Source organism: Oratosquilla oratoria, chromosome 40 (genome assembly GCF_046742065.1).
Source record: "Oratosquilla oratoria isolate Oo_2021 chromosome 40, ASM4674206v1, whole genome shotgun sequence".
Taxonomy (NCBI): domain Eukaryota; kingdom Metazoa; phylum Arthropoda; class Malacostraca; order Stomatopoda; family Squillidae; genus Oratosquilla; species Oratosquilla oratoria.
In genome coordinates, this window is record NC_134816.1 from 34,695,561 (window position 1) to 34,713,060 (window position 17,500).

Genomic DNA, 17,500 nt, shown 5'->3' on the forward strand with positions numbered 1-17,500 from the left:
ATTATTATTATTATAATTAGCATTAGCATTATTATAATCATTATCCTCTCATTATTATGATTATGATTATGATTATGATTATTATCATTATTTGTATCATTTCAACAACTGATGACGCCTGGTTATTTTATTCAGCTGAAGTAGAATCGTAGCTGGTAATGGGCATGAAGTCAGCCACATCCAACGCTTCTATCCTTTGCAATAATGCAGCTTCATAGGGACGGAACCACAGTAGTAGTAAAGAAGATACTTAAGAAAAGCATCAGGACGATGGGATGGTAGAAAGATGAAAAATAACCAGCATTATTATTATTATTATTATTTTGATATCAGTCTCCTATCATAAATCAATGTGGTGTGACTCTGGTCCGTAGGTGCCTCATTAAGGTCCCTAGAGTATTAAAAAAAAAAAAAAAAAAAAAAAAGTCAAAATATTCCTCTTCTTCATCTCTCCATAACATGGGGTCTGTTTTCAGTGTTTCATATTCATCTTCTAATATATATATATATATATATATATATATATATATATATACATATATATATATATATATATGTATATATATATATATGTATACATATATAATATATATATATATATATGTGTGTGTGTATATATATGTGTATATATATGTATATATGTATACATATATATACATATATATATATATATATATATATATATGTATATACAGTATGTATATATATATATATATATATATACATATATATACACACTGAATGGTTCCCAGTGATCAATTAATATCTTTTCCAACCACATATCACTTTTAATTCCGTACCATCGCAAACGAGACTGAGAATCGCTCGAAGGAGGCATCCGTGGAAATTGAAACGTAGACGAGCCGAGGATTCGAACCCAGCTAACCCGTAACAAAGTATTGATGGCGTATTGGGTTATGTCAATGTAACTTTGTTACGGGTTAGCTGGGTTCGAATCCTCGGCTCGTCTACGTTTCAATTTCCACGGATGCCTCCTTCGAGCGATTCTCAGTCTCGTTTGCGATGGTACGGAATTAAAAGTGATATGTGGTTGGAAAAGATATATATATATATATATATATATATATATATATGTATATATATATATATATATATATTGTTCCGTTCTCGTACACATTTCCTTCAATACTTTTTGCTCGTGTTCCATTTTGTTCTTCCCTTTTTCCTTCTCGTCTTCCTCCTCTTCTTTATTCTTTTTTTTTTCAGTTTTCTTGTTTATCTTTCATACATCTTTTCCTCTTTTTTCATCGTTTTATTTTAATTCTTGTGTGATTCTTCTATTGTGTCCTTCTATTTTTCTTCGCTTTTTCTTCATTTTTCTCTCCATTATCCTTTTTCTCCTTCTTCCCCTTTCCTCTAACTTCTTATTCTTCTTCTCCTCCTCGTCCTCTTCGTCTAATTCCTCCTCTTCCTCATAACACCTCGTCCTCCAATTTGGCACCAATTCTTCTCCTCCTCCTCCTCCTCCTCCTCCTCCAAAGGCGCCACTCCAAATGCCAAATTCGTCCTCTTCTAAAGGCCGACGCTTGTTACGCCGTTTGCGTCGTGTGCTGCCAACTCCAACCTAATGCGGTCGAGTTAGGCTCTTAACAAGGCGCGTGAGTCAGACAGCGCCGCGTCAGGTACCCCCCTGACTCCCGCCACGCGCCTCAAACTCCCCCAACACCGTTCCCCCCTTAATCAAGAATTTCTTCACTTCTGTTCGTGTCTAACGTCTAACCCACAAGTTCCCGCGTTGTATTCGGGTCTTATTAGTCAATTCCGTGGAATTCTCACCCCTCACCCCTCTTCCCTCTCCCCTCACCCCTCACCCCTCAACCTTTTCCCCTTTCCCCTTTACTCTCTCCCCTCACCCCTCTCTCCTCTCCACTCTCCCCTCACCCCTCACCCCTCACCCCTCACCCCTCACCCCTCACCCCTCACCCCTCACCCCTCACCCCTCACCCCTCACCCCTCACCCCTCACCCCTCACCCCTCACCCCTCACCCCACTCCCCTCTCCCCTCTCCCCTCGCCCCTCAACCCTCACCCCTCAACCCTCGCCCATCTCCCCTCACCCCTCACCCCTCACCCCTTTCCCCTCACCTCTCACCCCTTTCCCCTCACCCCTCACCCCTCACCCCACATCCCACATCCCACACCCCTCATCCCTCACCCTTCACCCCTCACCCCTCACCCCCTCAATTCTCAACCCTCGCCCATCATCCCATAACCCTCACCCCTTACCCTTCACCCCTCTCCCCTCACCCCTCACACTTCACCCGTCACCTCTCACACTTCACCCCTCACCCACAACCCACAACCCACAACGCACTTACTAAAGGGTTATCAACTACTCAGTTATCTCCTCCCCCTCCCTCACTCACTCACTCACTTCCCATTTTCCCTTCTTCCCTCCTCCCCTCCTTCCCTCCTTCCCTCTGTCATCCCTCCCTCTCTTCCTTCCTCCCCCTCCCTTCCTCCCTTTCTTCCTCCCTCTCCTTTTCCCATCCTTCCTCTCTCCCTCCCTCCCTCACTCCCTTTCTTCCTCTCTTCCTCCCACTCCCTCTTCCTCTCCATCTCTTCTTCCCTCTCCCTCTCCCTTCCTTCCTCTCTTCCTTCCTCCTCCTCTCCCCCCTCCCTCTCTTCCTCTCTCCCCCTCTTCCTCTCCTCCTCCTTCCTTAGTTTCATTTGAAGCCAAATTATACCTTGTCCGATTTGGGTTTAAATTAAATGTTTCCTTGCCTCAAACCAAAAGAAGAAGAAGAAGAGGAAGAAGAAGAGTAGTAAGAGAGAGAAGAAGAGGAAGATAAAGAGGATGAAATTTGAAAAAAAGAGAGAAAATAAATAGAAGAGGAATGTAAATTAGGGGAAGGAAAAGAGAAAGATAAAGAGAAAGAAGAGGAGGATGAAGACCAAGAGGAAGAGAGAGAAGATAAAAAGAGAGGAAATATGATAAAGAGAAAGAAGAAAAGAGGGAGAAGGGATAGAAACGGAAAAGAGGAGGACGAAGAGGATGAAGACCAGATGAACAAGAGGAGGAAGAAAAAGAGTAAGATAAAAAAGAGGAGGATGAAAAGGATGAAGATCAGGAAAAAGAGAAAGAAGATAAAGAGAAGGAGAATATGAAATGGAGGAAGAAGAAAAGAAGATAAAAATAAGAGAAGGAAAAGGAGATCAGTAAGAAGAAACAAATGATTAAGACAAAGGGTATATGAAAAAAAAAGATAAAAAAAAATGAAAAAGAGTTTAAGAGGAAAAAGAGGACTATGAACACCAAGAAAAAGAGGCATAAGATAAAGATAAGGTGAATCTGAAAAAGAGATAAAAGAAAGAAGAAAAAGAGGAAGAAGAAGGAAAAGATTAAAAGAGAAAGAGAGAAGAAAGAAAAAAGAACAAGAAAAAAGAAAAAGGAAAAAAAAGGAGGGAGAAGAAAATTAAAAGTAAGAAGACAAAGAAGTGAAGGAGAAAGAAGAGGAAAAAGAGGAAGAAGAGGGAAAAGATGAAAAGAGAAAGAGAAAAAAAAGAAAAAGCGAAAAAAGAAAAAAGAAAAAGGGGGAAAATAAAAATAAAAGTAAGCAGGCAAAGAAGTGAAGAAAAAAGAAGAGGAAAATTAAGTACAAAAGGAAAACATGAACAAATAAATGACACATAATTAAAAAGGAAGAAGAATGCAAAAAGTAAGAAGAGGGTGGCAAAAAGGAAGAACTAAAGAAGAGGAAGAAGAGGAAGAGGAATAAGAAGAAGAAGAAATGGAAGAAGAAAAAAGAAGAAGAATAAGAAGAAGAAGAAGAAGAAGAAGAAGAAGAAGAAGAAGAAGAAGAAGAAGAAGAAGAAGAAGAAGAAGAAGAAGAAGAAGAAGAAGAAGAAGAAGAAGAAGAAATGGAAAAGAAGAAGGAGAAGAAGAAGAAGAAGAAGAAGAAGAAGAAGAAGAAGAAGAAGAAGAAGAAGAAGAAGAAGAAGAAGAAGAAGAAGAAGAAGAAGAAGAAGAAATGGAAGAAGAAGAAGAAGAAGAAGAAGAAGAAGAAGAAGAAGAAGAAGAAGAAGAAGAAGAAGAAATGGAAGAAGAAGAAGAAGAAGAAATGGAAGAAGAAAAAGAAATGGAAGAAGAAGAAATGGAAGAAGAAGAAGAAATGGAGGAAGAAGAAATGGAAGAAGAAGAAATGGAAGAAGAAGAAGAAGAAGAAGAAGAAGAAGAAGAAGAAATGGAAGAAGAAGAAGAAGAAGAAGAAAGAAAAAGAAAAAAAATGTAATGAATACGATATTGTTTTTTCCTCTTTCCTTTCCCTTCCTAATTCTCAACTCAGAAGGAACAAAAGCTAAATTATTTTCGATTATTATTATCATTATTATTACTATTATTTTTTGTGATTGAGTTCAGGAATAAATCTTCGCATTTTATTTAAATGTGATTATACTTAAGTAATTTATTCTTTATTTTACCTTATTGATTTGTTTGTTTGTGTTTCTGGTCCGGCTTCTGTAGACAATCTACTGGCAGTTGAGTAGATCTAAACATGGAAAAATGTTGTTTCATACAATTTCCTTTTTTCATTTATTATTCTCTACGCTCTGTCTGGTCGGGCTGTAGAAGCATTTTTTTTTTTTTTTCTTTTTTTTTTAGTGTCTGGTCTGGTGGTCAATGTATAAGTCTTGTCGAGGTCCTCGGTTAAGCCGTGGCCAGCAAAACATAGACGGTTAGTCTAGACACTACCTTTGTTCACCATCCCTCTATTTATTTATTTATTTTTTGTTTAGTCTTATATTTTTACTGCTGTAATTTACTTTCTTTATTTTGTTATATATTCAATATTTTGTCATCTAATTGATTATTGATTAACTGATTATTGACTGATTTATATTTTCATGTCTTTATTTACATATTTTTTTCCTTTCCCTTCTTCATTTTGTTTTTTCTTTCTTTTCCATCTTTTCAGATTTTCTTTTTCCTTTCTTTCAGCTCTTTCTTTCAACTTTCTTTTAATTTTTCTCTTTTCTTTTTCTTTACATCTTTTTTTTTCGCTCTTTTTTTTACCTACCTCTTTCTTCCATAATTTCTTTTTCCTCGAAACTTTTTCATTTCTTTCATACTTTATTCTTTAACTATATATATATATACATATATATAAACTCATCTGCTGGGATTCGAACCCCCGCCAGAGCGGAATGCTTCATATAAAGCGAGGACTGTACCGCCTGTACTACACTGTCCTCGCTTTATATGAAGCATTCCGCTCTGGCGGGGGTTTGAATCCTAGCAGATGAGTTTATTTCTAATTGTCAAAATGACACAAATATATATATATATTTTCTTTCTTTCTTGATTTTGATTTTCGTATTTATCTATGTTTATTGAAGCTTTCTTATTCATTATTTCTTTCTTTGTGTTTACGTGTCTTTTTTTCCTTCTTTTCTATTTCTTTTTCTTTTTCTTAATACTTTTCCTTTCATAAAGGAAGGCAAATAGATTCCTTTGGAGTTAGATAAACTTCCAAGCTGGAGACTTCTGTAGCTCCATTAGCTCAGTCGGTAGAGCTCTGGCTTAGGGTCAAGCAAGGCCCCGGTTCGAGTCCCAGGGCAACTGTCGAAAATTATTTGAGTTGACATAAATATATATCTATACATACATATATATATATATATATATATATCGATTACAAATATATGCGTAAGAACTATAATCATTCCTGCTTTCACGTTTCACGTCGATTTCTGATCACATTGGGAAGATCAAAAGACGACAAGAGGACGTTGTTGACTCTTTCTCGACAAAGACGATTTCGCCACTCTGAAATATTCGTCTCAGCTCTCACACGAGAACAGGCTATTTGAGTCCCAAGGAAGAGGAGGAGGAAGAAGAGGAATAGGAGTAGGAGAAGGAGGAGGAAGAATAGGAAGATGAGGAAGAGAGAGAAGAAGAAGAAAAAAAAGGTCAGGAAAAGGAAGAAAAAGAACAAAAAGAAGAAAAAGAAGAAGAAGAAAAGGAATAGGAAGAATAAAAACAGGAGAAAGAAGGGTAAATATTAAGAGGAGGAGGAGGAGGAGGAGGAGGAGGAGAAGAAGAAGAAGAAGAAGAAGAAGAAGAAGAAGAAGAAGAAGAAGAAGAAGAAGAAGAAGAAGAAGAAGAAGAAGAAGAAGAAGAAGAAGAAGAAGAAGAAAAAGAAGAAGAAAAAGAAGAAGATCAAGAACAAGAACAAGAAGAACAAAAAGATTTTGAAACGTCTTCAAAGGAATCTTAGACAATTGTGTGACGTTCGAACAGACTTTGAGTTCTTTCTACTAAGAAGGTCATTGTGTAAGTTTGTGTGTGTAGGGGAAGGGGGGAGGACGGGAAGGAGAGAAAGAACAATGTATTACAAATCGAGATGGAACACATCTCCCCAACAACTTCCCTATCAAATGACAGTTTTCATTTTTTTTTATCTAGATGTAGCCTGATGTTTCTATTCAACCATGTGGTGTACTGCTAGAATTGAAACAATAGTTATTCCTTTATATACTAGAATTTTTTTCACTAGCTCTCTTTGTGTAGGCTCTAATAACACCTTTCTTGTAGTTAGCCATCCACTACCTATTACCATACATACGGTTGTCCACATTGGATGGTATATAGTACACACTTGTGACGACATTGTACGATGTAGAGTATATAAGTAAGTCCAAATATACATAACTAGTATACATTTTGCCAGTTTTCCCATGGTCATCTTTAAATAGATATATAAACAATCATGTATACTACTTTTTCATTCAAAGTTTTACATTACTTTTATCACTTTCTACTGCTCATTGTCCTGTATTATTACAAATCTAGAAGATGTCTTCTTAATATAGAAACATATTTGCCTGAAATGATGTTCCCTTGATGCTCCATAAGCTCTGATCAGCCATCACTCCAAATTGCACCCCACACTATTATTGAAATGCCCCCATGTTTCACTGTTGGCTGTAGTCTTTTGAGGTCAAACTCTTGACTACAGAGTTTCCCGACCCACACTCTTCCACTGTCAGAAAATAATGTAAATCGTGACTCAGGAGAGAAAATGACAGTGCTCCAAAAGGCCACAGGTCTCTCCACCATCTCAACAACCCAATCCTTTCTACGCTTGATATTGGCTGGACAAAGGAATAGTTTCCTTCTTGCAGCTCTGCCATAGTAACCCAGCTTATGGAGATACCTGACAGCTGTACTGGAACTGACATCAGCTTGTGTTGCTATGTCAGAGGCCTTGCAACGTGGATCCTCTTCGACATCTCTTTTGACAAGACGCAATGTTCTTTCTGAGGGCCCGGGACGACCTGAATGAGGTTTTGTGTCCTTTTTGCCCTCTCTGGTGAATTGGACGTTCACTCTATTAATATTAGAAAGGAATATTTACAGATTTTCAGATATTTTGCGTTGACGAAGTCCACCTTCATGTTGACCCACAATACGACGTCGCTGAAATTCAGATAGGGCTACTGCTCCTTTGGTTCGTGGGATGCTTCATTAATCTTGTATGTAAGCTGAAACACAAATCTAGGTAATCCCAACATATTAGGTAAATTTGAATAACATTAAGCATTAGATAAGAACAGAAATGCATTTTTCTTGGTGGCTATTCAATTCTGTCATGCCTGAATATATATATATATATATATATATATATATATATATATATATATAGATATATATATAGATATGAATATATATATATATAAATATGAATATATATATATATATATATATATATATATATATATATATATATCTTACTTTTCACATTTGCTATTCAGATTGTTCCTCGTTCTTATACTTGCAATGTTTCACAAATTCCAACGAATATAAAAGCTCTTCCCGTTCATCTGTCTCTTCCCTTTGATTCAAAAGCCAAGTCGCTTTTGTTTTTATATCTCCTGTTTTCTCTTTTAGTGCTCGTGTGTGTCCTGTTGGTTCTGTGTAAAGTAGGTTCGCCCGAAGTAATGAAGAATACACTCATCACGAGATCCTGAAGCATCACGTCTTTAGAATTCGTTGTTTGTGGACGAGGTTAAGTCTTCTCTTGCTTTTAAAAAAATTTGTTTTTTCGAAAAAAGAAAATGCCTGGAGGGAGGTTGCTTAAAAGAAATTATCGCATGTGGGGCTTGTGCTCGTTGCTTCAATGGAGTTCTCGTCTAATGTTGTATAAGACGAGTTGAAACGTGGACGAACAAACACATACATACACGCACACAAACACACACACATACACACACATGCATACATATACATATACATACACATACATATATACAAATTCATATTCATATACATATACATATACATATACATATACATATACATATACATATACATACCCATATATATATACATATACATATACATACCCATATATATATATATATATATACATATGCATATATATATACATATGCATATACATATACATATGCATATACATATACATATACATATACATATACATATACATATACATATACATATACATATACATATACATATACATATGCATATGCATATACATATACATATACATATACATATACTGTACATATACATATGCATATACATATACATATACATATATATATATATATACATATACATATACATATACATATACATATACATATACATAAACATACTTTATACATATATATTTATACAAATACATAAATAGATATTTATATATGGGAGGCAGCCAAAGTCAAGTGACAATTCCACTCCCACACATTTCATCTCCATACATTTCACTCCCGCTCACTAACCCACCTTCCCTCCTTTTTTCATGGCTCCTCCTGGATCATGGATCCTACCTGCATCTCGCCCATTGCCCTAGGTCTGAAGCACTTCAGCAAGACACATCCACAGCAAGACTGTTTTATTTAATCAGCGACCCCCTCCTTCTCCGTCCCCTCATGCAGAAAAAGAAAGGACGGGGAGAAATCCCTTCGGGCTGTGTCAAAATATCATTCATATATAATCACTCCCTAACTCCCCCCCACCATCGCCAACCCACTCCCTTCCTTGTATCACACATTATACAAGCACAGCCATTCTTCACTCAGCCCTATTATGTGTCTTTTCCCTTCCTTCCTTCCCTCCTCTATATGTGTATATATATATGTGTATATATATGTATATATATATATATATATATATATATATGTATATATATACAGTATATATATATATATATATATGTATATACAGTATATATATATATGTATATATATATATATATATATATATATATGTATATATATACAGTATATATATATATATATATATGTATATGAGTGGCAGGGTGGTGAGTTAAACACAGAGAACAGTTGGAGTTTTATTCACTGACGTTTCGTCCTTACCAGGACATTCTCAAAGTACATACAGTTTCAGAAAATTAACAGCTTATATAACCCATCCTTGCCGTGTTCCCCTCCCTCTATTATCCGTCCTCTACCCTTTTTCATGTGACTCCGACCATGTCACTTCTCCCTTCTTTCTCAATTGTCCTTTTTACCTCCTTGATAATCAGAATAATTACCGCTCCTGCTAATTTTATAAACCCTTCCCTATGGTTGATGCAGGGGTGGAAAGTGATATAGGCTGCCTGCACTATTTTTCTTTTCTTTTTCCTTAGACCTCTGTGGAGCACCTCTATCCTGTTCTAATCTGAAAAATGACCACATTGGTCTAAATGAACACTAGCGAATTGGAGGTTCTGTGAGCTCTGACGTCCTTTTTGTGTTCATATGTCCGTAGCTCTACTGGTCTTCCCGTCTCTCCATAATGTCTTAACGGGTAACCACCACATGGTATATTGTAAATTGCGCCCTTCTCTACATCCTTTTCTGATTTATTTCTATTCTGACAACTTCTCATATATATATATATATATATATATATATATATATATATATATATATATATATATATATATATATATACGTTATGCTAAACACCACAGTAAAAGGAAATTAAAACATTTTTATCCGAGCGCTTTCGTGATATAATCACATCTTCAAGGATTACATTCTCTTGTAATCCTTGAAAATGTAGTTATATCACGAAAGCGCTCTGATAAAAAGAAATAATTTCCTTTCACTATGGTATTTAGCATAATTTGTGTATTCACGTGTGTTCTGTAAAACTTATGCATATATGCATATACATAAATATATGCAAAAGTTGTTACAATGACGTCATGCAGAGGTAGAGAAACACAGCAGTCCATATTCACATTTTATGAAGCTTAAAGTTAGGGTGTACTAAAGGTCATACAAGCTTCCGATCTTTTATCCTCTTCCCACTTTTTCTTCCTCGGATTCCATTCTGCCAGTCTAAGAGTTTCCTCACTCTATTTCGTTTTCAAAAACTCTTATTCTCTCTCTCTCTCTCTCTCTCTCTCTCTCTCTCTCTCTCTCTCTCTCTCTCTCTCTCTCTCTCTCTCTCTCTCTCTCTCTCTCTCTCTCTCTCTCTCTCTCTCTCTCTCTCTTTCTATTTTTCACGGGGTACTCTCCCCTCATACCAGACATTCTTTCGTTGCACCATAAATCCTTTCCGAGGCCTTTGTATGCACTTCCCTACGCAGCACTGCCTATCAGGCGTTCTTCAGAGGGCGTGATCCTCGTTAGGTAACAGAAACTTTCCTCCTAACTCGACAATTGATGGAGGCATCCTTCTCAGTGTCTTGCCCATGTGTTTTATTGTGTTCAGCGCCATATGATTTCTTTCAGATCAGTGAAACAAGCGGTAGCCCCATTGGATATCATTATGAACTTGACCAGGTGACTGTGAGTTGTTGGTTTGATGTATATATATATATATATATATATATATATATATATATGTATATATACATATATATATATATATATATATATATATATATATATATATATATATGGATATATATATATGCATCTTTTCAACCACTTTAAATCATTCTAATTCCATGCCATCACAGTTGAGACTGACAAGGAACTCGATGGTAGCATATAAACGGATACTGATACGTGGTGAAGCTAAGGACTCAAACCTAGCTCAGACGTAGCAAATGACAGTGATTTAGCCCATTGTGCTATCAATATATATATATATATATATATATATATATATGTCTGTGTGGCACCAAGAGAGGACTGGAAAGAATTGGCAGAGGATAGAACCATCTGGAGAGGCATAGTGAAAGCGGTGAAGGGCCGTCCGGCCTGACAACCAACAGAGTAAGAGAGTGAGAGTACATATGTCGGTGTGTGAAATAGATAAATAAACAAAAAATAAAAATAAAAACAGCGGTTTACTACAACTAACAGGGCTTTGCCCTTCCATAGGTTTTCCGGTTCCCAATGTGTGGTAGGTGGAGAGTGAGATTTGGACGAACGATGACGGGGTGGAAATTTCCCAGATCTTTTTTCACAGGAACCAAACGTGTACTCTTTTGCTCGCCTTTCTCAACCACACACTATCTAGGTCTATGTCTGCCTGTCGACTGAGATATGGTGGGCAAGCCACTGCACAAATATTACCACATTCTGATTAATAGTCAAATCTGTAAACTTCTTTCATGGCTTTCAATTCTCTTCGTTATTTCTCGGATTTTTTCATCTGTCGAGGGAATTATAGACAATGCTGGAAATATGTTCGAATTATGCTACTTCAAATTAGTTTTATATATTCTTTTGTTTTGTTTTTTTCTCTGTCGTAACTTTGTTCTCATCCGTTTGTTTATTTGTTCTCTCTCCTCCCTTTCCTCTCTCTTCCCTCCCCATCCCTCCATCCACCTCCTTCTCCCCTCTTCTCCCTCTCTCCTTTCCTCCCTCCCTCTCTCCCTCCCTCCCTCCCTCCCTCCCACTCCACCTTGGCCAAACTCCCAATCCCTCCATCAGTTCTTGATGTCTTTCCGTCTCTCTTCCCTCTCTCTTTCCTCTTTAATAAACAAACCTTTCCTCTCTTCCTCTTTCCCTCTATTCTTCATTTCATTTTCTCCTTTGAATTAATTGCTAGCGTGAGTTGGGTATATCTTAAATTTTAATTTCTGATTTACTACCTCAATCTATTCTTTTTCGTCGTCCTCTGTTATTTTCTTGATTTATTTCTAGCTTGCATGGTTCTCTTTGTTTTGCCCTCTCTCTATCTCTCTCTCTCTCTCTCTCTGTCTTACTCGCTCTCTCTCTCTCCCTCTCTCTCTCTCTCTCTCTCTCTCTCTCTCTCTCTCTCTCTCTCTCTCTCTCTCTCTCTCTCTCTCTCTCTCTCCCTCCTTCTCTCTCTCTCTCTCCCTCCTTCTCTCTCTCTCTCTCTCTCTCTCTCTCTCTCTCTCTCTCTCTCCCTCCTTCTCTCTTCTCTCTCTCTCTCTCTCTCTCTCTCTCTCTCTCTCTCTCTCTCTCTCTCTCTCTCTCTCTCTCCTTCTCTCTCTCTCTCTCTCTCTCTCTCTCTCTCTCTCTCTATCTTTCTCTCTCTCTCTCTCTCTCTCTCTCTCTCTCTCTCTCTCTCTATCTTTCTCTCTCTCTCTCTCTCTCTCTATCTTTCTCTCTCTCTCTCTCTCTCTCTCTCTCTCTCTCTCTCTCTCTCTCTCTCTCTCTCTCTCTCTCTCTCGTACTTTCGTTCTTCCTCTTTCTCTTTTTTATATTCCTCCCCATCTCTACCTCTATCTCTATCTCTTTCTTTCTATCTCTTTTTCTCTCTACTCTCTCTATAGCCTCTTCTTTCCTTCCCTAACCGTCTACTTTCCTTTTTATTTATTTTTCTCTTATACGGATACATGCACTTTTTATTCAATTTTTTTTCTTTTTCCAATTTCCTCAAATCCAAATCGTGTCATTTTCTTTTTTGTTTTGCGGTCAAGGTCGTCATAATTTTTTAACGCAGAGTTCTTCAACCATCGGTCAACGGACCTCCAGAGACCCACAGAAACCTGCCAAGGGACACGCAGGGCGGGAAATTCAAAAGATGACTTTGTTTTTCTTTTCGTAAATATGCCCGAGGTTATTTCACTTTATTCTTGTGTCGTACTTGTACAGCGAAAACACTCTGATAATAAACACTGATATCTGTTATAAGGATAACTTTTATTAATCAATTTTACTGACAATTGTAAAATGACTATATCCGATCTAATCCCATATCAAAGGGTTCTCTGACTGAAAATCAATGTAAGCCTTACATTGATTTATATAGTCCCCAAACTTTTGTTAGTTTTACAATTGTACGCGCTAAGTTAACATTAATCCTAATGCCAAGTGCCGCATTATTTTCTTGATTTTCAGTTTTTTTTTTTTTTTTTTTTTTTTTTTTTTTTTTTGTCACCCTTCCATTACAAACGGAAGTTTGTTAAATCATCCACTCCAGCGGGTAATTTATTCCCAGTTTAGAAACCACTGATGTAAGGTGTTCACTAGCTTGAAAGATTAAAAATTCTGCTTTAACATATTCTGACAAAAAGGCTCTTGGGTTCGGAGGCTATTCTAGATATACATACATACATACATACATACATACATACATACATACATACATACATACATACATACATACATACATACATACATACATACATACATATACCAAAGGCTCTTTTCCCCCTTACACTGGGGGGTAGCCAAAAAGAAAAAGGCATAGAAATCACTCTCACCCATTTCATCTCCCATATATTCCACTCCCCTCCACCCTCCTCCCTCCCTCCTATCTTGGCCTCCTATCTATCTATCTAGATATAAAGAAATTAAAAACTCTCAAGTAATAAACAGATCGTACAGAAGAGGCAGTAAGCTTCATATCATCGTCATAGCTTACTTTGTAAAGAGAATCGGAGAATCATGAAAAAATATGTAAATTATCTTCTATTCATTTACATATTTATCTATATAATTCATTATGTTGCCATTATTCTTTTATTTGTCTATTCATGTATTAATTTTTTACTTATTTATTTCTATCACTTATTCATTTATATATTATCTATTTGTTATTCATATATTATGTATTCCTTATCTGTTTGATTATGTATTCAACATCCATTTATCATTATTTTTCCATGTATCATCTAGGAGGAGCTAAGAAAAGAGGGAGGGAGGGGTGGTGAGTGGGAGTGGAGTGTGTGGCGATGAAATGGGTGGGAGTGGATTTATGCCTTTGATTTTGGCTACCTCTCTTGTAAGGGGGAAAAAACGCTTAGAATATGTATACATGTATGTATGTATGTATGTATGTATATTGTATGTATGTATGTATGTATGTATGTATGTATGTATGTATGTATGTATGTAAATATGTATGTATGTATATGTGTATATGTGTATGTATGTATGTATGTATGTATGTATGTATGTATGTATGTATGTATGTATGTATGTATGTATGTATATGTATGTACTTATTTATGTATTCGTCTATTCTATCTATTCAATTTATTTGAGCATTTGTTTATTTATTTGCATATTCAAAATGTTTGTTTGTTCATTTCATTTTATCTATTAATTTATTTGTGTATCTATTTATCTGAAATAAAATTTACTTTACTTCAGCTAATGGAGAAATGCGTAGAGCAGCGCCAACCTCTGTATATAATCTTTATTGACTTCCGCACGGCTTTTCACGGCGTTGATCGTGAATTGCTTTGGAAGGTTCTGTCACGCTATGGCTGCCATGACGTCTTTGTGAAGATCATGAGAGTTCCACGGCGGAATGCAAGCAATGATGGCTGAAGGTAGCAGGGAAATTGATGTATTTGATGTCCACAACGGCGTTAGACAAGGCTGTGTCCTGGCACCCACCCTGTTTTCATTGTTCCAAGCATCTGTTCTGGGGAAAGCTTAGCTCGATGTAGCTGATGGAGTACATCAGGTGACGCGCTCGAATGGACAACTCTTTCATCTAGCACGTGTAGCGAGCACTACTCAGATAGACTATGTGGTCGAGTTATCAAATGTGGTAAGGAATGAATGTCTCAATCCGTTCTATCTTCATTGATGATGATGATGATGGTTTCTTTAATGCGAGCTATGATGGAGCCCACCGCTGGTTTGGGCGGCTATGGGACAGGCTTATATAGTGCTCCGGGATCACGCGACAGTCCGATCGGCCAATCATCGATTGCCTCGTGACATCAAGGGCTGCTCTCCCGGTGCGTCCCTAACAATTATCGCTGATATCGGCGAGGTGGCTTGTTACAGTTGCCAATTACCTGTTAGCTTTCGTGGCAAAGAGGTCGTTTTTGGTGTGGACGCCACACACGCCTACTAGCCAAAACCAAAGTCCAGCAGCCTTGTGTCAAGAAACTCCTTTACTCTGAAGACTCGGCCTTAGTCGCACACTCCCGCGATGCCTTGAGCGTGATACTGAACCATTTTCCTGCCGCTTCCCAGACGTTTAGCTTTGAAATCAATACTGATAAGACACAAGTGCTTTTCCAGCCTGCACCATCCCGGCTCGTTGCTGACCCAAACTTTGCTGTTTGCGGCACTGAATTGAAAACAGTAAAAGATTTCGTTTACCTTGGCAGCACTGTGGCCAATACCAACTTAATGGTTCTGGAGGAGGTGACAACGAGAATCCAGACTGTATGTGCAGTTTTCGGGAAAACTTCGCAAACGGGTTTGGAACACCCGCGATCTAAGGCCTGAAACCAAATTGCCAATGGACCGAACTGTTGTAGTCTCAACATTTCTCTAATCTCGATAATCTGTACAGAAGACACAAAGTAGCTGAGCTTTGTACAGCATTGGCATCTAAGACAACTTCATCACTTAACATTGATTGACCGTGTGTCAAACTTTGGGGCTATTGACAGGGCTAAGATTAGTAATGAAAAGAAAAAATTATCGGATCTTTTAAAAAAAAAAATTAACCTTTTTTTTTTTACACTGCCAAAGCTACACCTGTTTTTATATACTCAATATTAATATATGAGCAACTTTGCAGTGTAAAAAAAAAAGAACATAAAAATATGTTTAAAAAAATCCGAAAAAAACGTTTTTTGCATCACTAGCGAAGATGTCCAGTGCCGAATCCCTTCTGGGCTGCACATGTGGTTATGGTGGCAGATGGTCGAACACAATCCACCTACGTCCGACTCTGAGGTCATTTGTCCTCACTGTGGCAACCATTGTCGAAGACGATCTGGAATTACTTCGTATGTACGTGCAAAACACCGTCGCTGACACACACACTAAAAAAGAATAATAAAATAATAATAATCAGCTTAGTCAGCTCCTTTGTTGAAATCGACTGGAATCCACTATCATCACCATCACCATCACCATCACCATCACCATCACCATCACCATCACCATCACCATCACCATCACCATCACCATCACCATCACCATCATCATCACCATTACCATCACCATCACCATCACACATCACCATCACCATCACCAGTACCATCACCATCACCATCACCATCACCATCACCATTACCATCACCATCACCATCACACATCATCATCATCATCATCATCATCATCATCATCATCATCATCATCATCATCATCATCATCATCATCATCATCATCATCATCATCATCATCATCATCATCATCATCATCATTATAATCATCGTCATCATCATCATCATCATCATTTATTTATATACTTGTTTATTCTAAATATCCAACTTATCCGAGTGTGTTATCTATCTAAACTCTTCATTTATACATTTAATTCTGTTTTATATTTTAGCTTTTTCATTCACATCTACGACACTTCTCCATACCTTCCCCAATTCCTATCCACCTCCTCCTCCTCCTCTTCCTTCCTCCTCCTTTTTACTTAATTCATCAAACTTTCTTGTTCCTGATTTTCCTGTTCCATATATTCCCCGTGCGCATGCATTCCCCCTCTTCGCTGCTTTCTCTCTTTTCTTTCATAAACTTTAACTACAACTTTGACCAGACCCGGGCTCTGCAAACTCTCTCCCCCTTCCTTTATCTTCCTTTTCGCTTCTTTTTCTTCGTGTCCCTCCTCCTCCTCCTCCCTTCCCTTTCTTTCCTTTCCTTTTTCTTCCCCCGTTTCTCCTCCACGTCTGTTCAGGTATGTGTTATTCCATCCCCTTACCTTTGGGATACCCGCTTGCCCTTTTGAACGGCTCTCTCCCCCTCTCCTTCCACTTTTTACTTCGATTTCTTTTATTTCGTTCCTTTACTCACCCCAACCCACCCCGCCTTTCCCTTTCCTTTGCATGCCGTTCCTTTCCCCCCTCCTCCTCAGCCTATTCCTCCTCCTCTTCCTCCTCCTCCTCTTCCTCCTCCTCCTTCTCCTCCTCCTCCTCCTCCTCCTCTTTCTCTTCCTTCTCCTCCTCTTACAACACCACCTCCTCCTCCTCTTCTACATTCTCCTCTTCCTCCTCCTCCTTCTCCTCCTCCTTCTACTCCTTCTCCTCCTCCACCACATCATCATCATCATCATCATCATCATCATCATCATCATCATCATCATCATCATCATCATCATCATCATCATCATCATCATCATCATCATCATCATCATCATCATCATCATC